Here is a 26814-nt window from a genome sequence, read left to right on the forward strand (position 1 = left end):
GTTAGGATGATTCGGACATGTCCAAATCATCCCTCCTAGCAAACCTTTACTAATTATGAATTCCAACAAAGAAATAAAAGATTTTCACCAACATTATTTAAGTTATATTTTGTGTATATGCATTCGTTAGCCCCTCATTACCTTTACCTTATAAAGCACTTCATAAACCCATCATAGAACCCCCTAATTACAAATTAAAATAGCTTATCTTATATTTCAGATTGATTATAGTTCCTTAAGGCCTATCATGGGACGAAAGTATAAGAAGAAAACCAATAGGGAAAGGGATGCTACTGCTATAGAAAATGAACCTCAGGAATTTAGAGAAAAGGGTGGTTCAGTTAGAACAATTGCTCTTAAGTTTGGAATCCCAAGGAGCACATTTCATGATCATATGAAGAGAGATAGCGACAGGGTTGACCAGGAGAGCTTTCAGTTACCTTCTTACTCAGTTAGGCAAGTCAAGTGGGCACATGGAAAGAGAATTAGCTGATTATCTGAAAGAGTGCTCTGCTATTTTTTATGGACTATCAACTAAAATAACAAGGAAGCTGGCATATGACTATGCAATTGCAAACAAAACACCAGTGCCAGAATCATGGGAAAGGGAAAAATCTGCTGGAAAAGATTGGCCAACTGGTTTTCTGGAAGGGCAGAAGGATCTCTCTTTATGAAGTCCAGAGGCAACAAGCCTAGCTCGGATGACAAGTTTTAGTAAAACAAACCTTGCTGTTTTCCAGACTAAACTAGAAGAGATTATACTGCGCTATCAGTTTTCTGAAGCCTGTATATACAACCTGGATGAAACTGGGTGCACAACTGTCCAGAAACTACCTAAAATAATTGCACAGAAGGGTGTCCATGAAGTTGGGTAGGTAACTTCACATGAGTGTGGTGAGCTAATGACCATGGTCGGAATCGTATTTGCCAAAGGGTGTGCCATACCACCTTGCTTCATATTTCCAAGAGTGAGGTTTGATGAAGCTCGCATGATGCATGGAGCTGCACCATCATGCAAAGGACTCATTCATCCTAGTGGATGGATGACAAGCAAGAATTTTCTTCAGGTTTTGTAGCATTTTGTCCATTATTCAGCTCACAAGGTTCTCCTTATAATGGATAACCATGAGTCATATCTCTCTTTAGAGGCCATTAACTACGCTAGGGAACATGGGATTGTAATTCTAACCTTGCCCCCCCCCCCTCCCCCAACATATCAAATAAGCTCCAACCCCTTGATAGAGCCATCTTTGGTCCACTTAAAACTTATTACAATCAAGGTGTCAATGCATGGATGCTTGGGAATCTGGGACATCCCATAGCAATCTATGAATTGGCTCCAATTATGAGCACTGCTTGAGACTGTGCAGCAACACCTGCGAATATCAAATCAGGATTCCGTTCCACTGACATTCACCCATATGACACTAATGGTTTTCAAGAAAGTGACTTTGTAAGGATTGGGGATTGAGTGACATACTGGCAGGGTGTTTACTGGTTTATTGGTAGTTCCTTACTGAGATAAATGTACAGAATCTTCGAAGATGTTATTGACGCGTCCCCTCGAAGTAGGTTCCTTCACGTGGTGAGGGGGTAAGGGGCCCTGGCTTTTCTTCTTCGTTCTTACGAAGAATAAGAGCCCGGTCCCTGACGGATCACCTACAAACCTTTCGATTTAAATGGCGTGGATATTTTCACTTTCGTACAAATTTCTTGGACCTGGTAAATAGGAAAAGGTATCATAGCTGGGATTGGGTGTATATCCGAAGCTAAATAGTGAGAACCGTGGCAGGACCATCAACTGCCCGATAATGTTCGGACCTGAGTTTTCAGGTGGAACTATTCTATGGGACTGGACCATGGATTCCAGGGGGGTCTAGTTCTGGGAATAGGACTCTCGGCATTCTGTCCGGTTTGCCCATAATGTGATTAGGGTGGGGATGATTGTATTCTAGTAATGCTCTCAGTCCTATCAAGCGGGTTGGCTTACACTTGAGCCACTCTAATCATGTTGTGCCATCCCCTTTGGGGTAGGGTAGGGATGCGGACATTTGGGAGTCGGTTCTCACTTGTGCCATTAGTGGAGGAATGAACTCCATGAAAGGCTGATGATATCTTTTTAAGATTTTCAGGTTTTTTTTTTTTCCAATACTTTTATCTTTATGGACGGTATAAATAAGGATATAAGTACCCCTGGGCCCTGTGATGATAACCAATCGGCACAGACAAAGACCTCTGCAACCTCGTCTTGGAATACGCGTACGGAAAACCCAAATAAACATTCCAGTGTAATAACACTGAAACCCTATGCTCCAGTACGGAGCAAAGGGAAATTTAATGGAAATGGTGATTGTGAAATTGGACCAGGAATATATGAACAGTCATATGACAAATATTTGACCTTTAGCCTGGAAGAACCAAATTGTGACATTTTCAATGTATACAGGGATATTTTAAAGTGCTGTGGCCGAGAGCCTAAGATTAGTCCCGAAGGTAAAGGAAAGCTGACGGTTGAATCTACCTCAGCTAAAGAAAGTGAAAATCTAAAATCATTGTCTCGCCTTGGAGGAGTCAAAGTGGAATGTGCCGTACATGCCTACTGGAACCACTCCAAGGGTATGATATTTGCCCCACAGCTCATGACATATTCTGAGGAAAAGTTAGTGGAAGAATTGAAAGATCAAAGTGTAATAAAAATAGAAAGAATGAAGAAAAAAGTAAATGGAGCCCTAGTCCCACTTCCCAACTTGATAATCACTTTTAATTCCACTCGATTGCCTAATATAGTGAAGGCAGCCTGGTTACGCTTCAAGGTCAAACAATACATCCCAAGGCCGAGGAGATGCTTTCATTGCCAGGAATTTGGACACATGTTAGGGTCATGCAGGCAGAAACTGCAAGGCAAACCTGCCATTTGTGTCAAGTGCAGCGAACCAGAGCATGGCATATGTAACAAGCATGCCAGGTGTGTACATTGTGGAGAGAATCACCCTTCATCTTCAATAAATTGTGATGTATACATCATGGAAAAGGAGATTCAATCATTAAGGGTAACTGAACGACTTACATTTAGAGAGGCAGGAGAGAGAGTATTAAACTTATATGTTAGACCAGGAATATCCTTTGCCAGTGTAGTCGCCAACCGGAGAAAGAATATAAATGGTACAAAGGCCAATCTAAACAAAACACCAGTGATGACTCGTAACCGAGCCTCTTCGGAGGCTGTGCCAGGGATGGCTGGCACTTCTGCCTCTTCGGAGGCTGTGCCAGTGATGGCTGGCACTTCTGCCTCTTTGGAGGCTGTGCCAGTGACTGCTGGCACTTTTACCTCTTCGGAGGCTGCGCCAGTGGTTTCTGCGTTCCTGCCTCCTTGGAGGCTGCGCCAGTGATTGCCAGCGGTTCCGCCTCTTCAAAGGCTGCTCCAGGCATTGCTGGCACTTCTGCCTCTTTGGAAGTGGCGCCAGTCATTGCTGGTGCTTCGGCCTCTTCGGAGGCTGCGCCATTGGTTGCTGACGCCCCCGCCTCTTTGGAGGCTGCGCCAGTCATTGCTGGCGCTCCCGACTCATCGGAGGCAGTGCCGGATGTAGCTGGCACTGCTGATCTTCACACCCTCCTCAGGAGACATCAGCTTTGTCTGGTGTCCCTGAAACCGACAACCCCTAAAAAGGAAGGCCGCTACAAACAATCGGTCTCCTTCTAGAAAAAGGAGCAAGGTAGCAAGCTGAAAGCGCTTAAAAAGGCTCCAATATTACAGCCTCTAAAGGAAAATAAAATTCGTTAACTTTCTCCAGTGGAACTGTCAGGGATTGAGAGCAAAGTGGGAAGAATTGAGACTGCTTATATCAGAAGTGTCTCCTGTTTGTATAGCTCTGCAGGAGACCATGATTGGTAACAACATGTGCCCCAGCCCACGAGAGTATACATCTTATTACTCCACCTATAATTTAAATATGGGAAGTCATGGTGGTGTCGTTTTGTATGTTCGAAATGATACCCCACAAAATCCTATTAATATCCAGTCAGCTTTGCAAGTAATAGGTGTACAGATCCATCTTCAAAGAAAATATACAGTATGCTCTCTCTATCTACCACCAAATGAAGTCTTCCCAATCAATGAATTTAAATCTCTTATCCAACAGTTACCACATCCCTTTATTATTTTGGGAGATATGAATTGCAGAAGCCCTCTTTGGGGTGATATTGTCACCAACCAAAGAGGAAGATGCCTAAGTTCCATCATAGAAGGTGAAAATGTGGGGATCCTCAACTCTGGGGAGTCTACACATTTTCACATTCAAACAGGCACGCTATCAGCAATTGATCTATCTATATGTAGTGATGACTGCCTTATAGATTTTAATTGGAGAGTTATAAATGATAGATTCACCAGTGACCATTTCCCAATAGTGGTGAGTGCAGCATCAAGTCCTCCATCTTCCAGGCTACCTAGATGGAATACAAAAAAAGCTGATTGGGCAACATTCCAGGAGCAAAGCTCAATAGATGACTCTGCTGATGACTTTCCCAGCATACATGATGCTCTTGAATTTTTAAGTACAATATTGTTCTCGGCTGGTCTTCAGTCCATACCCAGGACATCAGGCGTATTTATCCGCCGACCGGTTCCCTGGTGGACTCGTAAATGCCAGGAAACTCATAGAACTATGAGGTCTGCATACACAAGATACCGTAGACGAAAATGTGAGTATTACCGTGTAGAATTTCGAAAAGCAAGAGCTCATTTTCGTTTGGAAATCAAAAAAGCACGAAAAGAATCTTGGACAATCTTTATTTCTTCAATAAATTCGAAAACTCCTCTAACACTAGTTTGGAAGAGAGTTAGAAAAATAGCAGGCAAGTTTACTCCCTGTCAACCTCCAGTTATCAAGATCAATGGTTGTGAGGTAGCAGACCCCCACTTAGTTGCAAATGAGTTTGCTAATCATTTTGCTAATGTTGCAAAGAAAAACGATGATCGACCATACTCGGCTCAAAGGCAGCAGATGGAACAAGTTGAAATAGATTTTAATACGTTGAGACATGAGAAATACAATGATCCGTTTACGATGAGGGAATTTCTATCGGCCCTAAATAAATATAATGAATCAGCTCCTGGACTGGATGATATAACGTATTCAATGATTAAGCAAACCCCTGAAAATACCAAACAATTCCTATTGAGCCTTATTAACAGAATTTACAGGGAGCATATCTTCCCTAAGATCTGGGAGATGTTAAAATTATTGCCGTTTGCGAAACCCGGAAAAGACTCGTTTAAAGTAGAAAATTATCGTCCAATTGCAATATCATCATGTTTGTGCAAGATCATGGAAAAAATGGTAAACACATGGTTGATGTGATACTTAGAACGGAGTAAATATCTGTCCCCAGCACAGTGTGGCTTCCGAAGCATGCTCTCCACAACTGATGTTCTACTTCGAATGGAGTCTTCAATATGTGAAGCTTTTGCCAACAAGCAACATCACATCACGGTCTTCTTTGATTTGGAGAAGGCTTATGATACAACATGGAGATATGGCATTTTGAGGATCCTTCATGAATGTAACCTGAGAGGCAATTTGCCCCTCTTCATCAAGGCTTTTATTAAAAATAGGCTATTTCAGGTCCTGGTTGGAGCAAAAATGTCAGAAGTATTCAGTCAAGAAGAAGGAGTACCACAAGGAAGTGTTTTAAGCGTAACATTGTTTGCCTTGGCAATCAATGGGGTTTCCAAAATAATTCCCTAAGATATAACATATACCCTTTTTGTTGACGACCTTTCAATCTCCTTTGCAGCTTCAAGGATGGCAGTGGCTGAACGTTGCCTTCAGCTCTGCATCGACAATATAGTGAAGTGGGCTGAGGTTAATGGTTTTAAATTTTCTACTAGTAAAACGGTAACTATGCACTTTTGTCGCATAAGAGTATTTCATCCTGATCCAGATCTATTTATTCATAGGCAAAGAATTCCATGTGTAGGTGAAACGAGGTTCCTTGGGTTGATTTTCGATAGTAAGCTGACCTGGATCCCAAATCTGAAGTATATTAAGACCAAATGCTTGAAAGCGATGAATTTGCTGAAAGTTCTGTCTCATACTGTGTGGGGTGCAAACAGAACTCAAATGTTGAGATTGTATAAAGCCCTGGTCTTTTCAAAATTAACGTATGGATGCGAAGTTTACACGTCTGCAAAGCCCAATATCCTTAAAATGCTCAACTCGATTCATCATGGTGGGGTACGGTTGTGTACAGGAGCATTTAAATCATCTCCCATTGAGAGCATGTTGGTAGATGCTGGTGAGGTGCCACTGGATCTTCATTACAAGCGTCTGTTGGTTCGGAGCTGGTATAGATTCCAGAGGCTACCTAAGTCTTTGACCAGTATATGTATGAGAAGGGAAAGGCATTGGCATTATTATGAAAATCATCCCAAGCAACCGCATCCATTTGCTTTTAGAGTAAACTTGATTCTCAGGGAATTAAATATGCCTAGGGTGAAGATTCTACCAGTAAAGTATTCTGTTATTCCCCCCTGGAAATTTCCAGAGGTAGAATTCTGCAAGTATTTTAATTTCACCAAGTCAGAATTGTCATGTGAGGCCATGCGGTCAATATTTTTAGAACATTCGATAGAACATGGCACCTACACACCAATCTTCACGGTTGGCTCAAAGTCTGATGCTGGCGTCGGCTTTGGTGTAGCCTTCCCTGATATAGAGAGGAGTGGAAGGTTATCATCCGTTGCCTCAATTTTTACTGCCGAGATAAATGCAATTTTAAAAGCTTTAAAGGAGATTTTAATTCATAATGGAAACAATTTTATTATATATAGTGATTCAAAAAGTGTACTTCAGGCACTGGAATCTTTTAATCCTTTAAACCCCCAGATTTTAGAAGTATTATAATGGTTGTTTTTATTGAAAAGAAGAGAGAAAGAAGTTAAGTTCTGTTGGGTGCCTTCCCATGTTGGTGTGGATGGGAACGAAAAAGCAGACCAACTAGCGAAATCAGCGGTCAACTCTCCAGAACCCACAAGATGCCTACTGCCATATCGGGATGTATATCCTGTAGTAGGACAAACAATAAAAAACCGTTGGCAGTCCCAGTGGGAGAATATTTTAACAAATAGAAAAATGCGTAGTATTGCATCATCTGTGTCTCCTTGGTCATATCCCCATATGCCAAGGAGACAGGAGACAATGCTGCTGTGCAGGTTGAGGATTGGACATACAAGACTCACGCATGGGTTCTTGATGTCCCGTGAGAATCCTCCAATTTGTGAAGACTGTGCTGTACCCTGAGTGTGGGACATTTGCTGGTTGAATGTCCCACACTTAGAATTTGAGACAAAGGTTCCTGTCTTGGGGACGAGATGAAGTTGATAATTTTAATCTTGCTACAATCCTTGGAAAGGATTGTAACACTCAGCAATTGTATACTTTTATGTTGGAGGCGGGCCTTCTGAAAAAAATTTAGCTTGTATATAGAATATATGAAGAAATTTATTTATATACGTATCATTTAGATACTTTTATATGAAATTTATTTTAAACCTATTTCTTTTTATTCAAATATTTATATGCATACCTTTTAGATATTTTTATATGGAATTTTTTTTTTTAAATATTTATATACATAACTTTTAGATATTTTTATATGAAATTTATTTTAAACTTAAATTTTATATTTAAATTTGTTTCGGCGTCAATAACCTAGATGTTGTGACACCAGATTTAATAAACAAATCAATCAATCAATACTGACGCATGCGAGCGGTAAGGTAGCGTCTACACACAGACAGGTAAAAACAGAGGTACAGGCTCGGGCATCTGTGCTTGTCAGCAGACAAACAGATGTCGATATTGAGAGACACGATTAATATACAGTGATGAAACATATATCAATGGAAAGGCCAGGAAATTCTACATATGGCCAATTGCATGAGATTCAAGACAGATTAATGAATACAATGCAGTAGCATAATATATGTGAAATGGCGAGACGATTGGCTTCTTCACAGAAACATACACACAGTTTGATACAGAAGATTCGTTGGAACTTTATGAGTACATGATTAGAATGCTTGCATGGCAATGTAAGTAGTGGTGATTGTACATACATCAAGACAACAATGGTTAGGGAGAAACAGACGGAAATATTGTATGGTTGAAATCATGTTCCTTTAGAGAAAGAAAACGATATGCTCTTGTTGTCTCGTCCATAAGAAAACGAGATGCTCTTGTTGTCTCGTCCACTCCGATGGATGATGAACACACACGTGTTTGGAAGAGACAGCGTCAGGCTCTTACAAATACCCTCCCCCAAGACGTGGGTAACGTTTGATTAATCGGCTCGGCTGCGGAGACGACTGCTCAGGCAGAGGGTGCGGTGCGGTTGTGTTTGGAAAAGACGGCGTCGGGGCGATGGGCTCTTACAATACTCCCCCCCAAAAGCGAGGCATTGATCCGGAAATTGTCTTGCTGACAATTGTAGTTGGCTCGAAGGGCTTGGGCTAGGGGCGGGTAGGAGGCTGAAGGGTGGCGCCAGCCGGCAGGAGCTAGAGGAGGACGGGAGCAGGCTGAAGGGTGACGTCGGATGATCCTTCGGTGGCCGGCTCAAGGGCTGAAGGATGACAGCGGCTGATCCTTGGTAGCCAGCTCGAGGGGGGCGGCAGCAGGCTGAAGGATGATGTTGGCTGGTCCTTCGTTGGTCAGCTCATCCAGTACGAAAAGCGGGGTGGCTTCAGGTTTCCTGGAGGCATCCAGGGCTCCAGTGGTGGGGTGGGTCATCTCAGAGGGTCGGACTTCTATTGAAAACTCAGGAACGGCGGGAAACAGCGAGACGGCGAAGGGTCTGTCGGCGCATGGGTCGTCATCTTGGGTCGGCTGGGTCCTTCGGGTCACTCTGGGGTCACCAGTGTAAGGACTGGGGATTGAGTGACATACTGGTGGGGTGTTTACTGGTTTATTGGTAGTTCCTTTTTGAGATAAATGTACAGAATCTTCGAAGATGTTATTGACGCGTGCAAGCTGTAAGGTAGCATCTACACACAGACAGGTGAAAACAGAGGTACAGGCTCAGGTATCTGTGTTTGTCGGCAGACAAACAGATGTCGATATTGAGAGACACGATTAACATACAGTGATGAAACATATATCAATGGAAAGGCCAGGAAATTCTACACATGGCCAATTGCATGAGATTCAAGACAGATTAATGAATACAATGCAGTAGCATAATATATGTGAAATAGCGAGACGATTGGTGTCTTCACAAACAGAAACATACACACAGTTTGATACAGAAGATTCGTTGGAACTTTATGAGTACATGATTAGAATGCTTGCATGGCAATGCAAGTAGTGGTGATTGTACATACATCAAAACAACAATGGTTAGGGAGAAACAGACGGAAATATTGTATGGTTGAAATCGCGTTCCTTTAGAGAAAGAAAACGAGATGCTCTCGTTGTCTTGTCCACTCCGATGGATGACGAACACACAAACACACACGTGTTTGGAAGAGACGGCGTCAGGCTCTTACAACTTTGCTGGGGCTTTTGTGACTGATAGGCCAAAGCCAACTACACCTAAAAGCACAACAACCTCACACGAAGTAACACCACAGCCACACCCTACACCATCATCACAACAGCAGTTTTCTCTTGAGAATATTAGACCGTTCCCAAAAGCTGGAGAGAAGAAGGGGAGGGCTAAAGGCAAAAAGCGAGGAAGATGCATGACTGCAACGGACACTCCAGAAAAGCTTGAACTTGAACAGAAAGAACTGAAGAAAGAGCTGAAAAACACAGCCAAGATGGAAATAAAGGTTGGAAGTGATACCTCAAGAATATTAAAAAGCAAGAAAAATACAAAATAGTTAGATACAGAGGGCCAAACCAGTGATGAAGACCTTCATCACCTTGAAGATCTCTTGACAGCCAATCTTAACAATAATTCTTCTGACATCTCAGAGGAGGAGATAGAAGACACAGAAGCAGGTTTTATTGATAGATCCAATAAAAGATAGCAAAGTCTATTATGTAGGCAAATTAATCAGCAATTTAGATGAGGATGATGAATTTCAGATTTTTTATTTAAGAAAATCACATAAATTTTCTGCTAATAGTTTTAAATTTCCAGAAATTGAGGATGAAGCAGTTATTGGTAATGAGGCAGTAATTGGAGTGCTTCCAAACCCAGTTCAGCAGAATATTAAAAGAAAGCAGGGGTATTTCAAAATTTTTTTTTCTTTTGCAGGATACAGTATTCGTTAGGCCAACTTTAATATTTAGGCACAACAAATTTCAAGTATCTGAGTTACGATTTATGCTTGGTTTTTACTCATGGAGAGAATAATTTCAAGTAAATTTGGTCATTTAAGAATTTGTTGGCAAGGATATTTCAAGTTTAGTTTTCGTTTTGAAGGTTACAATATTTTTTAAGACTACTTTAACATTTATTCTCAACAAACATCGTAGATTTTCTGTCTGCCATTCACTAAGGGAGAGAATAATCTTTTAAGTAGATTATGATTATTTTGATAAAACACTTCGTATGGTATTTCTGTTTCATTTATCATCAGACTTGAAGGTAAATGTCAATTATAATAATTGTCCGAATCATCCCATGCTATTGTCCAAATTATCACCATGGGTAGGGATGATTCGGACATTTTGGAAACCTGTGCTTGAAGATAAATAACTCCAAGTATAGTAAAGTATATGACTTGCCACATTCACTCGTAAATGTAGGATGATGAGGCTACACACTGATGTGCCAAGGATATCACTGCTCCTTAAACTCTGACTTCTAGAGAGAAATTTTTTTAAAAATGTCCGAACCATCACTGCTCTCCCCTATAACAGGCAAATTTTTTGTCTTCTTTCTTGGAACCTCTTGCGTTATCTTCTCTTCCGTAATTTGTGCTTGAATTCCCATTTTCTTTTCTTGAATCTCTTCTGAAGCTTGTTTTATAGACTGAAGATTCCTCTTCTTTTCTTGCCTCAAGTTCGTCTTGCCTCTCCTGTACTAACTTAACATTTTTGATGTTTAAATCTTCAATTTTTGAGAACTGTGACTTCAATGACTTCAACAAAATTTTATACTTGTTAACATGTTTAAGACCTCTAAGCATGAACACAGCTACTGTTGAGTCTCCAAATTGAGCTGCCACTTCTCCTGAAGCTGCATTTACATCTCTGGCTAATCTGATTACATAGGCTATATATTCCCTCGTAGACATTTCTTCAGTTTTTCTGCATCTATGCAGTTCTTCTAACGCATCAACCATCTGAAATGTATCCATTTTTGTCTGGATATCACTCAAAATTTCCCAAGCTGCTTTTGCTTTGGTGCATTCGATGATGTCGTCCAGATCCAAATTATCCACTTTCTGTGGATAATTTGTGGATAACTGAGTGCATTATTGTCATGAGGTCTTTTCTTTTTATTGTTTTATTATTGCTTTATCGTTTCTGGCTTTGTTTGTTCTTAGTTGTTAGAGTCCCAGGAGGCCTAGGGAGAGACAGTGTAGTTTTTTTACTTCATTAACACACTAGTAAAATTTACAGTATTTATACAAGTTAAGTGAATCGAAGTATGAGCCTTTCTTCTTCTTAACCCACAACTGTTGAGGCTCTCAACCTCATTCCATTAAGGCTCTTGGCACTTCCTCTCTCTTATTTTATCTGCTTGCCTTCTTGAAGGTCTTCATATGAAATGTCCATCCCACCAGTAGGCAGACCATTGCTTCTGTTCCGCCTTGTAGACGTCCTTGGTGGTTGGAGATTATCTAATGACATCCCTTTGGATGTGATTAATTGACTTAATTCCTTCCTTCGTGGGTGGGACTAAAGACATCACTGGAAATTTTCAGGTTCCGGCAAAAGTTGAAAGGTCAGCTTACAGGTGAGACAGGCAGGCATTCTTTAATTATTGCTCTTAGATTACTCTCATGCCTATGCTTTAGCTACGTAATCATGACATTTCCTGCTTCGTTATTCTCTCTCTCTCTCTCTCTTTCTTTGTCTATCATTTGTCTATTAATGGTTCTCATTTCTTTTCCTCTCTTTTATAGTTAAGCTATTCCTAACCAATATTCTCCTAGCTATCATTACATCACTCGGTCACCTACCAAACATTGTCTTCAATATTTAACTAAACATAATAAAATGGATACAACATTAATAATTAAACTGGCAATAAAATGTAATAATGGACATAATAAAAGTGTTTCTCCAATTCTGGAGGAAAAGACGTAAGTTCATTAAATATTCTTAAAAAACAATCATATTAAAAAATTAAACATCAAATTATAAGTATATTAATTCATAAGTATCTTAAATGAACATTCAGAATAACAAACATATGAAAGTATTATCATGTAACAATAATGTTAACATCAAATGTCAATTATTGTTATTTGTGAGTTCTGTCAATATCCCTTGTATTTTTCTGATAATAAGATTTCTCACTATTAGGATAAACAAAATAACAGTTATCACTATTACCACTAGATTTACTAATGATAAAATTGGGGAGACAGTTTCTTTACAGTAGAAATATTCATCACCATAGTTCAAATTTTCAGGTTTCTTTAATTCTAACTGAGACTACTTAAATTCATCTATTTTATGAGTAATTTTTATATGGCACATGTTTGTTGAATTTATATGTTCTGAAAAGATGGGGTTCATAATATAATTGGTTTGCTATAATTAACTGACATTAGTATTCTTATACAGGTTATCAAAATTATACATATATTCCTGTTCTTTTAACAGAATACACTCATTAAATTGTTTATTAATGAAGAATGATAATAGTAGAGCGTGTTCTTCTAATGCAAAATGCCTGATTGTTCCCTTTTGAATGATTTTTTGTTTATTAATTATCATAGGAAATGGGTGCACAGTGATTAATGTGTTTGTGATCCTAGTATTGATAGGTACAAATAAAACAATTTTATCATAAAGTACTTGGCACTTATTAAATTGTAGTACATGAATACATCTTCCACAAGTAGCTGAAAGTGTTTTTTTCCATGATGCAAAACTTAATAATGTCTTCGAATTCTTTAGGAGTGATTAGTGTTGGGCTCAAAATACTTTTATAAGCAAGCAAAATGGCATTTAATGTTTTTATGTTCCTGTAATATCACTTCACTTTCTAGAGCAAATGTATTTAAAAACTGTGTGTTTTCCAACTTATTCAGTTGTTTTGTTACATTCTGACGGACTTGATTTATAAAAAATTTCGGTTTTTCTATTTGTTCTGCATTTTGACTGTGTGAGGTAATCACTTTATTTATCATTGTGCCTCTTGCTGCTGCCCATTTTTCCAGTCTGTCTATTATTTCTTATACACATTGTTATGAACCAAAACTCGGTTCATCAGGTTCTATCATCAATTACAGAGAAATGGACTGGAAAGACTGGCAGAAGCCGAGACAACCACGGGGAAAGGGGAACAACAAAACCAGCAAAATAACCTTAAAACTAGTTTAACAACATTAAGTAATATACATATTTACAACTGAGTCAAGTCTGGTGTAAATCAATAAATATACATACAACATCAAACAACCAAAGAGTTAGTAAAATAACAAAGATGTAGCAAAATAAGTTACTTTAATATAAAACATTACCACAGAAGCAAAAGTAACAAACACCATATAAAGGAAAACAACATTTAAGCTGCATCAAACAATAATAAACAATACAGACAGCATAATAATTACCAGTAGCATCAATTAAATAATGGTATAAATACCAATTACACTCATAATACATAAACATCTGTAATGATAATTAACAATCCTCCTATAGTGCAAAACATCTCCCCAGAGATGTCAAGACCACTAACAAGTGTCACAGAGGTTGACCATCAAAGGTCATCGAGGATGACCATCAAACTACTGCCGTGAAGTCGTCAAAACCGCCCCATGACGGCAAACAGGAACATCTCCATGAAACACCGACGTTCACAGCAGAGTCGATGCGACAGCCAAACTGCTGTCCCAGAGGAATGCCTCCTCTCCACTGATGACTCGGGTTAGTCATCAACTCATCCTCGAACTCGAACAAAATTCACATCCTCGAACACTGTAGAGGCCAACAGGTGACAACTACCTGTCCATGCTGTTATGCTGTCTGGACCCAGACTTGACGATTACCCAGACTTGACGATTACCCAGACTTGACGATTACCCAGACTTGACTGTCGCTACCAAAGCGAAGACAACAGACGTAAACTCTGTATACCAAAAAATAAGCACCACAGGGAAAAGGAGTGCACTCGCAACAAGGGAACAACCGTTCCATAGACAAAACAGACACTAAGCCTCACAACATATATACACATATTTAACTCTGTCGGTTTCACACATAATATATTTTGTTTACAACACTATCTACAGCATTTTCATGTCTTATGTTATCTACAGTATAACTTTAGTTGACCATGGATCTGTTTTTACTGCTTTTATATAATCCCGGTGAACTACTTTTTCCTTTACATCACTTTCATTAATTACTCTATATTTGTTTAATTTTAACACTTCTACAACTCTATATGGTCCAGTGAACTTTGGAGAAAACTTTACATTTGGCCTTTCTTGAACACGATTTTATACATAAATTTGAGTACCTACTTTAATGTCTGATTTAATGGTACTTTTATTACAATATTTGCCATGAGTGTTATGAACCTCTTTTAATTTTGCCCTTGTTTTCATGATTGTCTCGTAAGTACGTCTGGTCTTCCATGCAACATAGTCATCATAGTTATAAGTATGTCTGGGTGGTGTTGCATCGTCTAATAATGTGTTAGGCATTCTTTTCTGATAACCATAGAGCAAATAATGTGGAGTTTCTCATATTTTCTCATTTACAGTATTATTCAATGTGAACTGTATGTCTTCTAGTGCTAAGCCCCAATCTTCTGTCTGTAGGATCATTAAAGTTTTCAAGATATCGTTTATTTTACGATTAGTTCATTCTACTGCTCCATTAGAACTTGGTTTATAAGGGGGTTATTTGACACTTATTTCATAAAATTCACATATTTTCTTTAAAAGATCTGTAAGGGTGACAAATCGCGCCTCTCTTTCCTTGTGTTTCTCCTTTTCAGATGTACATTAATCACGTAATGTATTTCACCTGTATTTATTTCAGATTCTTTGTGTACCTCATCTTATGCATCATTGTACAGCCTTTCTGCTGATATGTATATCTACCTTTTATATGTCATGTAACAAATGCTGTACGTATTTTTATGCTTGCTAGAAAACACAAATCCTGTATGGACACCGCAGGGGGTCTCGGGTCGCCCGCTACCTTTCCGTCCGCTTTTTGTCTTATAAAACCTGTCGAGAATAATAAAGAATCAGTCTTTCACTTCTGACTTTTCTTGAAGCCTCACAGCTCACTAGTAAATTCAGCAGCATTATCAGAAAGAAGAACTTGTGGACATGAATGCCTTGTGATAATTCAACATTTAAGAGCTTCTGCTACTGTAGCTGCATCTGTTTCTTACTGGTATGATTTCTACATATCTAGTTAGCAGGGGTGTCATTTATGGGGGGGGGGGAACTGTCCCCCAAGACTCAAGATGCCCCCCCGCCCCGCCAAGCCTCAACTTGCCCTCCTCACCCCACCAAGCCCCCAAGAGGTAACAGCAGTTGGTTTTCCATTATTCCTACCGAATTTCAAATGTGTCATCACATTAAGTTATATCTTTCTATCTATCTATCTGTTTTATGTGCTTCAAAAAGCACATAAAATAGCTCAAAATAAAAAAAAAAAACAGGTGATTAGGCTCGCTTCGCTTGCCAAACTGCCTTTGCGCCCCCCCCCCCCATCAAAAATCTTAAATGACGCCCCTGCTAGTTAGATAGTCTAAGCAGACTAATCTTTGTTTATTTCCTCTAATAGTCCTTGGAAATGATCCTAAAAAGTCCATAGTTACTACTTGAAATGGATTTAATTCTGATGGATATTTTTCAATTGGAGCTTTAAGATTTACGTTACCTTTATGTTGATTACAAACTATACAGTTTTGTACAAAGTTTTTGGCATCTTCACTACAGTTTGGCCAAAAATAATTTCTGGTTATGATTCTGATTGTCTTTTTGATTCCTGGATGTCCTGCTAACTTATATGAGTGTGTTAGTTCTAAAATTTCTCTGACTAGCATTTTTGGGATGTATAGTCGAGAACAGCCATTCTTCTCTGTTGGTCTTTTATACAACAATCCATTTTTTAACTGAAAATCAGGTTTCTGCATCTTTTTCTAGATCTAAATCTACTACTTGACAACTAAAACAAAAGGTATTAGTGGTAATACATTTTTCTGTTTCTTCTTGAGATCTGGATAATGCATCTGCCAAGGTGTTAAATTTCCCTGGAATATATCCGAATTCCGGGGCAAATTCTAATACACTAATGAGCCATCTATTGAACTTCATGTTGTTGGTAAAGATTCTCTTTTTAGATAAGTCACAAATGGGTTTGTGATCAGTAAGCACATTAACTTTATGACCTAAAAGTATGTGTCTGAATTTCTTTAAACCCCAATATAAACACTCTCTTTCTGTGGTACTATAGTGTCTTTCTGCTGGGTTTAAAACGCTGCAAGCATAATATACTGCTCTCATTCTAGTTTCGGCCTTTTTTAACAATGCAGCTCCTAGCCCTGTACTGGAGGCATCACAAGCTAAGTAAAAGTCTTTGGAAAAATCTGGGTAGACTAAAACAGGGTTCCTGGTCATTTTGCTCTTTGGTGTTTGAAAGGCTGTTTCTTGTTCATCCTCCCATTCATAATTAATATCCTTCTTGGTTAGTTCTGTCAAAGGTTTGGCTATAGTAGCAAAACCCTTTATAAAAGGTCTATAATAATCTACCATATCTGGGAACCTTCTCAATGCTTTCAAATTAGTGGGAGCTGGGTAATCAGTTATTGCCTTTATTTTACCTGCCTGCATGCGCAGTCCATCTTCACTAATTACATGACCCAAGTATTCTAAGGATTTCATCAGGAATTGACATTTCTTTAATTTTATGTTTAGTCCTGCAATTCTTAATCTCTCTCTAGGACCATTTCTAATGTTCTGAGGTAACTTTCTAAGTCTTTGCTAAAAATGATTACATCGTCCAAGTATACTGCAACATTTCTATATCTCCTAGAATTTGTAAAATTAATCTGACAAATGTTATTGGGGCTGATGTTAGTCCAAATGGCATTACTTCAAACTGTAAATGTTCTTTAAGTGTGCTGAAGGCTGTGACTTGTTTCGATTCTTCATCTAGAGGTACTTGCCAATATCCACTAAGCAAATCTAAGGATGAAAATATTTTGGCCCCTCCTAATTGAGCTAAGATATCTTGAATTACCGGCATCGGCATTCTATCTGGAACTGTGTTGGAATTTAACTTCCTGTAATCTGTTACAAGTCTCCAACTACCATCCTTGTTTGGAAAAAGTAACAACGGGGAGATTTAGAAGGAATTACTACTCCATCTCTTTTCATTTACTCTATCAAATTGTCAACTATGGGTCTCTGGCTTATTGGTAATCTGTAATTAGGAATAAAAAATGGCTTGTCTCCATCATCTAACAAAATTCTATGTTGCAGAACATTTGTTCTTCCTAGTTAATCTCCTTCTATAGCTATTACCTTTCTGTATTTCTCTAACATCTGAATTAACTTGTGTTTATTTTCTGGAAAATCTGTTTTATTTACTTCTTGATTTATTTGAGAGTTTTGGCCATTTATAGAGAAAAATGCTTTTTCTTCTACTGTTAGTGTAAAGTCACCAATTCGGCGCCAGGATAGTGTTTCGGCGGCGCCATTAATTAAGTCTCCGCTGAGCTTGTTTTCTTTGGTGACTTCCCGTTTTCTTCAAGCTCAATTAGTCACGCCTAAAAACGTGCCAGGTCACGCATTTTAATCATTTTTACTTTATGGTATTTATACAACTGTCACACATTGTGTATCACATGTTTCTTCATTCACAGGCATCAAGACTGTATCTATATTGTAGCTCTGTATGTTTTGTATTGTAATTTGTACTTCATTCACTGCATATTATTGTTTATTGTTTCGACCTCAGGTCACAGTCAATTCCATTGTCTCTCACGGTTCCCAGCGTCAGTCGGCCACAATATAAGCTGCCTGGATCTGTAATAAAGTAGCAGTAACCTTTTACCTGCTCGTTTCTTTGACACCTTACAGTGGTGACCCCGGAGTATCCGGAGCCATTAGCGGACTCACACGGCGACTCAGTCTTGGCTCCAGGATTTCTCCAAAACGCTCTTAGCGGCCTAAACACGGCGCTGTAACCAGCGTTTGAGCGTGCTGACTCTCGCTGGCGCATGACCCCACCAGCGTCACTAGCGGAACCACACGGCGCACGAAAAGTGCGTTTTGACGCGAAAGTACCCCACTCCAGTAAGGGGTCAAAGGAGCGAGCATGGACGCCGATATCCTCCTTCATGCAGTTAAACACGGACCTCGCGGACTCCGAGGTTTACCTACCTCCCATCACAGCCGCGTGCCGCCCCGCGATCGAGGCCCTCCCGCAACTCCACACCAGCGCCCCAAACACACGACGGCCGGGCAACACAATCGCGGGCCGCCCTCACCGTAAAGCTGTCACCGTTTACGCAGGGGAACCCATCGATGTGGCTGCGCGTCTGGTGGAGAGCCACTTCAGAATCGCGGACCTCACGGACGAAATCCTACAGGCCGACACAGTGCTCAACGCCCTTCCAGAGGACGTGTACAACAAACTCATCTCGCGAAACCCGAAACACACACCCTCACATACAGCACCACAAAAAAGTTCCTCCTCGAAGCTTGCTCCCTGCCCATCGCCGAGCGGGCCGCCTTTGCTATCGACCTTGCCAATAATCCACGCCACGACCTCAGTCCAAGAGACGCTTTTGGGGCATGGTCGTAGATCTCCTGTCAATACCAGTCTTGGGTGGCACAAACAAGCGGCAGGAGATAAGCTTCATCACGGGAAATCTTCCTTCGCCAACTCCTCCCGGAAGTACGCAACCAGATCGCTCACCCCTACACCATGCCTGTCGAGGACCTCATAGAGGCGGCACAACACCTCACAGACTCCGTCAAGGCTTCACAGCGGCTAAAACCGGCCACACAGCCGGTCAGCTCCGTCCAGCCTGAAGAGGACGTTTAGGAGCAGCCCGTCAACGCCATCGCCAACAGACGTCCACCGAACCACAGCAGACGGTCCCCGGGCTTCTGTCGCTACCACAAGTGGTTCGAAAGGACGCCCGAAACTGCCTGCCGCCCTGCTCGTTCAACCGCTCAAAACGGGGTGGCGGCGGCCAGCAGGACAGGCCGCCATGGCAGCCGAAGAACCCAGGGCCTCAAAAACAGTAGGTTTTACGTCCGCGACACCGTCTCCGGCAGGATGATGCTGGTCGACACAGGAGCCTTTAAGTCGGTCTTCCCAGCATCCAGAGAGGACCGCAACCAGACACCAGACCCGGCCGCCTTCCTGACGGCCGCCAACGGAACCCCATCCTCTCCTACGGCACCAGGCTCCTGTCGATCTCCATCCTTGGCCAGAGTTACTCCTGGGACTTCATCGTCGCGGACGTAGGAACCCCACTCCTGGGGGCCGATTTTCTGGCGCACTTCGGCCTGCTAGTCGACGTGGGCGCAAGCGCCTCCTCGATACCGACTCCTGCCGGTCTCTCCCGTTAACGGCGGGACCCAGACCCACCATCAGCGCCGTCGCCCCACCAGTATGCACACCTTCTGTCGGAGTTCCCTGAGGTGTTTAAGCCCGAAGCTTTTGCAAGTCCCCGGGCCCCAGCCAAGCACGGCATATACCACCATATAGTGACTAAAGGGCCCCCGACACATGCGAAGTTCCGCAGGCTTCCCCTCAGCGCCTTCAGGAGGCGAAAAAGCATTCGCGGAGATGGAACAGATGGGCATCTGCAGGAAAGCCTCCAGTCCATGGGCCTCCCCCTCCACATGGTGCAGAAACCGACGGCTCCTGGAGACCCTTTGGCGACTACAGGCGGCTCAACATTGCAACGGAGCCCGACCACTACCCTCTGCCCAATATGCAAGACCTCACGGCCTCCTTTCACGGGGCCAAAATATTCACTAAATTGGACCTTCTTAAATCTTATTTCCAGGTACCTGTTGCGCCAGAGGACATACCAAAGACAGCCATCATCATGCCCTTCGGGTCCTATGTGTTCGCCTTCTCCACCTTCGGGCTGAGGAACGCCGGGGCCACCTTCCAGCGGCTCATGGACAGCATCCTGGGGACCTAAAATTCTGCGTCTGCTATGTCGATTACATTCTCATATTTTCCAGGTCTCACAGCGAACACCAGAGGCACATCAAAGCAGTCCTCCAGCGCCTCCAAGAAAACGGCCTCGTCGTCCGTTTTGACAAGTGTACCTTCGGTCCAGAAAGCAGAATTCCTGGGTCACGAGGTGTCTCCGACAGGCGTCCGCCCTCTTACATCGAAAGTGGCAGCCGTGAGCCAAGTTCCCGACACCCACCTCCATCAAGGCCGTCCAGGAGTTCCTTGGGATGGTAAACTTCTACAGGCGGTTCATCCCGGGATCGCGCACACCACGGCCCCCTGACGGAAGTCCTAAAAGGTCAACCGAAGTCCCTGTCTTGGGGACCCAACCAGCAGCAGGCCTTTTCCCTGACGAAGGCCGCCCTCACCAAGGCAACCGCCTTGGCACACCAGGATCCCAAGGCCCTCCAGCTGACGACAGACGCCAGTAACGTTGCCCACGGTGCTGTTCTGGAGCAAATCATCAACGGCGCCCCCAGCCCATCGCCTTCTTCAGCAAGAAGTTCAGTCCCCGCAGAGTCCCGCTACAGCACCTTCGACAGGGAACTCTGCGCGATGTACCGCCGCATTCGCACTTCAAGTTCCTCCTGGAGGGGGGACGCCCTTCACAATCTTCACAGACCACCAGCCACTGGTTCACGCCTTCACGAAGCAGGGGACGCATGGTCTTCCAGACAGCAGCGCCACCTCTCAGCCATAGCCGAATTTACCTGTTCCGTCAGGTACCTCCCGGCAAGAAAAATCCCGTAGCAGACGCCCTCTCCAGAGTCGAGTTGAACGCAGTGCAACTTGGTGTAGATTACCAGGACCTTGCCAGAGAACAGGCCGCTGACCCAGAAACCCCAGCATACCGCACCGCCATCACATCCCTCAAGTGGCGGGGACGTGACCCTCGCCCCTCGAGGCCCCAGCCTGCTCTGTGACATCAGCACAGGCCAGCCCCACCCCTTTGGTTCCAGCCTCACGCCAGGTATTCGACATCATTCACGGCCTCTCACACCCCTCCGCAGGACCACGGCCAAACTGCTTTCAAAAAGTTCGTCTGGCACGGGTGCAAAAGGACGCCACAGCCTGGGCAAAACAGTGCCTGCAGTGCCAGACCAGTAAAGTGGGTCGTCACACGCAGTCGGGGTAGGCGAGTTCCCACAGCCAGGGCGCCGCTTTGCCACATCCACATCGACGTCGCCGGGCCCTTCCCCATCAGGCGGATCCAGATACCTCCTCACGGTGGTAGACCGTTCGACGAGGTGGCCCGGCCACGCCCATGCAAGAAGCCACCGCCAGCGCCGTGCGCTGAGGCCCTGCTCTCCAGTTGGGTTAGCCGCCGGGCGCCCCGGACCACATCACAAACCGACAGGGGCCCCGCTTTTTCTCCGAGTTGTGGTCTGCCCTGGCTCAACTGCTGGGAACCACGCACCACACCACCACAGCGTACAACCCAGCGGCCAACGGCCTGGTTGAACGGTTCCACAGGTCCCAAAGTCATCCCTCATGGCCCGCTGCACCGCCGAGGACTGGAAACATCAGCTGCCGTGGGTCCTCTCGGGTTGAGGACCGCCCCAGAGCCGACGGCACCCCATCCGCAGCTGAACAAACCTGGGGGGAACCCCTCGTGGTGCTGGGAGAGCTCGTGACGGATGATCGCCACTCCCCATCTCTGCAGAGGCTCCGCGACGTGGCCGCAAGTTCGCCCCTTGCAGGCGCCATACATCGACAGAGCAACCACCTTCATGCCGCCACAGCTGTCATCCGCCACCCACGTCTTCGTCAGAGTCGACGCCGTCCGTCCCACCACTAACTAAGCCCTACAGGGGACCCTTCCGCGTGCTGGAGCGGAACAGCAAGGCGTTCGCTGGCACTCCCAGGCAAGAACGACTGGGTTTCCATAGACCGGTAAAGCCCGCCTTCCTGTCGGAGAGTCCCGGCAGCGACTCAGCACCCCTTCCGCCCAAACGCACTCCAGCACGCCCCTCACCCCGCAGGGCGCGCCGCTTCAGGAAGGGACCGCCCAAACAGCAGCCTCACAGGCGGGAGGCCTCTCAGTTATCTTCAAGGAGCCGCGGCACCCTTCAGCGTCCCACCAGGTACAGGGGATTAATCAGACGCGTCCTCGTCTTGGGAGTATTTGTAAAGTCACCACCATAGGATAGTGTTTCTCGCGGCGCCATTAATTAAGTCTCCGCTGAGCTTGTTTTCTTTGGTGACTTCCCGTTTTTCTTCAGGCTCAATTAGTCACGCCTAAAACGTGCCAGGTCACGCATTTTAATCATTTTTACTTTATGGTATTTATACGAATGTCACACATTGTGTATCACATGTTTTTTCATTCACAGGCATCAAGACTGTATCTATATTGTAGCTCTGTATGTTTTGTATTGTAATTTGTACTGTTCACTGCATATTATTGTTTATTGTTTCGACCTCAGGTCACAGTCAATTCCATTGTCTCTCACGGCCCGGCGCCAGTCGGCCGCAATATAAGCTGCCTGGATCTGTAATAAAGTAGCAGTAACCTTTACCTGCTCGTTTCTTTGACACCTTACATTAGTAAAGGATTGTTAATAGGAATCCCTATGCAAAAGAATATGCCTGCATATAGTGTTAGTCTGTTATCTGAACAGTTTTGGACATAAATTTCGCAGTTATCACCATTCATGTGGACTAGTGAATTATCCATTCTGACAAAATCTGGCAATTCTTCATTCAATAACAGAATATCCTTATCCTTTACATCCTCTTTTGATCTCAAATGTATTTTTGTTAAACATTTTGGATACAAAGTTACTGCTCCATTGAGTATAAATTGTACTTTATTATCATCAGCTGTGCTAACACAACATATTTCTTCTTCTTCTTCTATGTCTGAAAAATAGCAAAGTTCTGCATCTCCAGTGGTTTCTTCTGCTACTTCTATTTTACTACTTATATCTGTTTTATTTTATCTAGAGCAATACTTCATTTAGTATTTTCCCTTCACTTTCACAACTCATTACTACATTGCTATAGTTATAGGTATAGGCGCCTTGATTTTCGTTAGATTCAGTGTTTTGGTCATCACAATTATTCATATCTGAGTAATTATTTATATCCAAGTATATATCATCTGTATGCGCACATTTCAACAATTCTGTATTCTGTAATTGTGGGAATTCCTCTTTTTTTTATCTGTTTCTATTTTATCTTGCTTTTTCTGGTTACTTATCTGCTTTTCTTGTATGTCTGTCTCGCTTGTCGAAACTGTCTCAGACAAATTGATCAGATTTGGGTGAAACTTTTCTTCGTCAAGAGTAAAACATACGCTCTTCTGATTATCCTGTTTCAGGATAATCTTTCCTTCACTACTATCTAATATTATTACACACCTCCTCATTAAATTAAATGAGAACAATACTTGTGCAGGAAAAAATCTGTCTTCTAAAACTAGAAAACTTTCAATAAATTTATGTGACAAAATATCTGTTTCTAAGTTCACATTCCCCAGACTTTTAATCTGTTTCCCTGCTATTCCTTTTATTACTCTACTTTGACCATGAATCTGAGTTTCTGTAATGCCTAAACATCTGGTTAAAGTTATTTTATCAATTATATTTACAGTACTACCTGAATCAATAAGTGCAGTACATGTCTTTCCATTTATTGGAATCTTCACAATAGGCAGATCCTTTCTGTTTATTTCTTCTTTCATGGAAAATACTACTTCCTTGCTACTTCTTCCTCTTTCATGGAAAATACTACTTTGCTATGTACAGTAAATAGGAAAATGCGGATGAACCTTCATTTCCCATTGTATCTGTTTCTCCTTTTTCTCTTTCATTACCTTGAAGGGATTTACTTTCCTTTCTCTGTAAAGGGGTTGATTGCCACTGACTGGATGATTTACTTATATTTGGGCAACTGTTACTTATCTCTATAATTTATCTATTGGCTTCCTTATTATTGAACCAACAGTTTTCAGTTAAATGCCCGATCTTTTTGCAAACAGCACAGATTCTAGGCTTTTTGCATTCATTAGTAGAATAATTGGTATACCCGGAGTTTTCATGTTATTTTTGGTCTAGCTTCCTGAGTTGAATTATTCTCCGGTTTTGAATTATTTGTGTTTGAATATTGACCATTACGATATCTTATGGGTGGATCAAGGAATGGTCGATTCCTCCATTGATTCTGTCTTCCTTTCTGGTTTGTATTCCATTTTTTCCTAGTATTTTGTGCATGTTTCCTTTGCAAGGAATTTTGTCTATTCCCTACTTGTCTGGAATTATTATCATACTTGTTATTTCTTTTATATGAATCGTGGGTATTTCTGCCTTTCCTTTCATTTTGTTTTTCTGTTACCCCTACAAATGCCTAAGAAAATTCTATCTCTTTCTTCTGGATTTCTTGCATCATTGATATTAAAGCTGTAAGGCTATCACTTTTAGGATTAATTTTAACTTTCTTGAAAGCTTTCTTTTCTTTTTCTCCGAGTGTGTTATACATCGTTCCAAATGACAAGTAATTCAAAACATATCTTAACTAACTAAATCATCTTCATCACCAAAATCATTCTTATTTCCTGTGGTGATGTTTGTTTTCTTTAAGTCTTCTATTACTTTGTGTGTCGATTCTTCAACGTGTGTGAAGATTTGCTATGGATTTTCCATCACAATGCTGCGTAAGGAATTTATTAATATTATATAATGTGGTTATTTTGCTGAATCTAACCGAATTCAAAGTTCAATGTGCATCACCACTTTCTGAACTAACATGAAGCAAGGCTTCGTTAATTTTAGCTCTTTCACTTGTTATTCTCCACGTAGATATGCGACTGTCTGCATCAGCTAGCCACTGGTTCACAGAGTATGATTCTAGCCTATTTTTGTCAGGATTTGAACTTTCAACTCTTCCACAGAATCATGTGGCTTGCGAAATGATCGCTGCTTGCACCATTATTCTAAATTGAAATATGTTAGTATTATAAGTAGTATTATTATTATTGCTATTTGTGTTATTAGTGTTAGTACTTTGTTAAGTTAATGATACTCGTGAACTTGTGAGAGGGTGCAAAAGAAAGAGCAGGTAAACAAGTACTGCCAGTTTATTGAGGAAGCGACCTGCTTATAAAGCGGCATGCGGATGTCAGCGTATATGCAGACATCAGTACAAAACTTGACAAGTGACCTGAGGTCAAAACTATTTCTCCACACAAAACAAGACAGGTACATATAGATAACAGGATAATTAACAACAGTTGATTAGACACAAAAAGTACTCTGACACATATACAGTAGAACCTCGGTCCTCGACTGTACTAGAACTTGACATAATCGGATTTCAACACGAAATGTTAAGTAAATTTTGCGTCGGAGCTCAAACAACAAACCGGAATCCGACCCGATGAATCATATGATGTTTGTAGAAAAAAGAGTTTCGGGCGGCTGCCGCTAGTTGGCGTTGTTGGTGGCGTTCTTCCCATGCTTATTTAAAAGCATTTAAAGCCCACACATGCTGCTGCTGCTGTTGAAAAACAAGCCAGATTATCACATTAAATTAATAATACAGTATTTATAAGCCGAATTACTGTATGTCTTTTATCATAAAATTAAGAAAAATTTCCTAAATTACGTCGGAACTCGCCAGCTTGTGGCAGATATAAACAAACCACAGCGCCGCCCTGGTGGTGTATCGCGGTACTAATTACATAAACATTCAATACTTATGGTAGATTTCATACAGTCTACTGGAATAGTGTACAAAATCACTGTAAAACATCTTTCAGTAAATATTTACTGAAAGATGTTTTACAGTGATTTTGTACACTATTCCAGTAGACTGTATGAAATTTCCCATAAACATTGCATGTTTATGTAATTAGTACCGCGATACACCACCAGGGCGGCGCTGTGGTTTGTTTATATCTGCCACAAGCTGGCGAGTTCCGACGTAATTTAGGAAATTTTTCTTAATTTAATGATAACAGACATACAGTAATTCGGTTTATAAATACTGTATTATTAATTTAATGTGATAATCTGGCTTGTTTTTCAACAGCAGCAGCAGCATGTGTGGGCTTTAAATGCTCTTAAATAAGCATGGGAAGAACGCCACCAACAACGCCAACTAGCGGCAGCCGCCCGAAACTCTTTTTTCATATTGCTCCCAATCTGCTTTATAAATGTTATATTGAGGGACATGCTTGGTGGGGTTATTTTGTAAAAATGAAATTAATATTGGGAAATGGTCACTTGTATGCAGGTCATCAACTGTATTCCAATCTAATCTATCTACTATTTTTGTTGTACATAGAGTTAAGTCGATTGAGGAAAATGTTCCATGTGTTTTAGAAAAATATGTGTTGATTTCGTTGTCATTTACCCGTTAAAAATCAACATTACTGGAGATATCTAAGAAGACGGCGAATCCCTGATAGTTGATGAAACAAGAAAGGGTCAGTTTTAGTCAAGATTTAAAAACC

This window comes from Macrobrachium rosenbergii, chromosome 25 (genome assembly GCF_040412425.1).
Source record: "Macrobrachium rosenbergii isolate ZJJX-2024 chromosome 25, ASM4041242v1, whole genome shotgun sequence".
In the NCBI taxonomy this organism is placed as follows: domain Eukaryota; kingdom Metazoa; phylum Arthropoda; class Malacostraca; order Decapoda; family Palaemonidae; genus Macrobrachium; species Macrobrachium rosenbergii.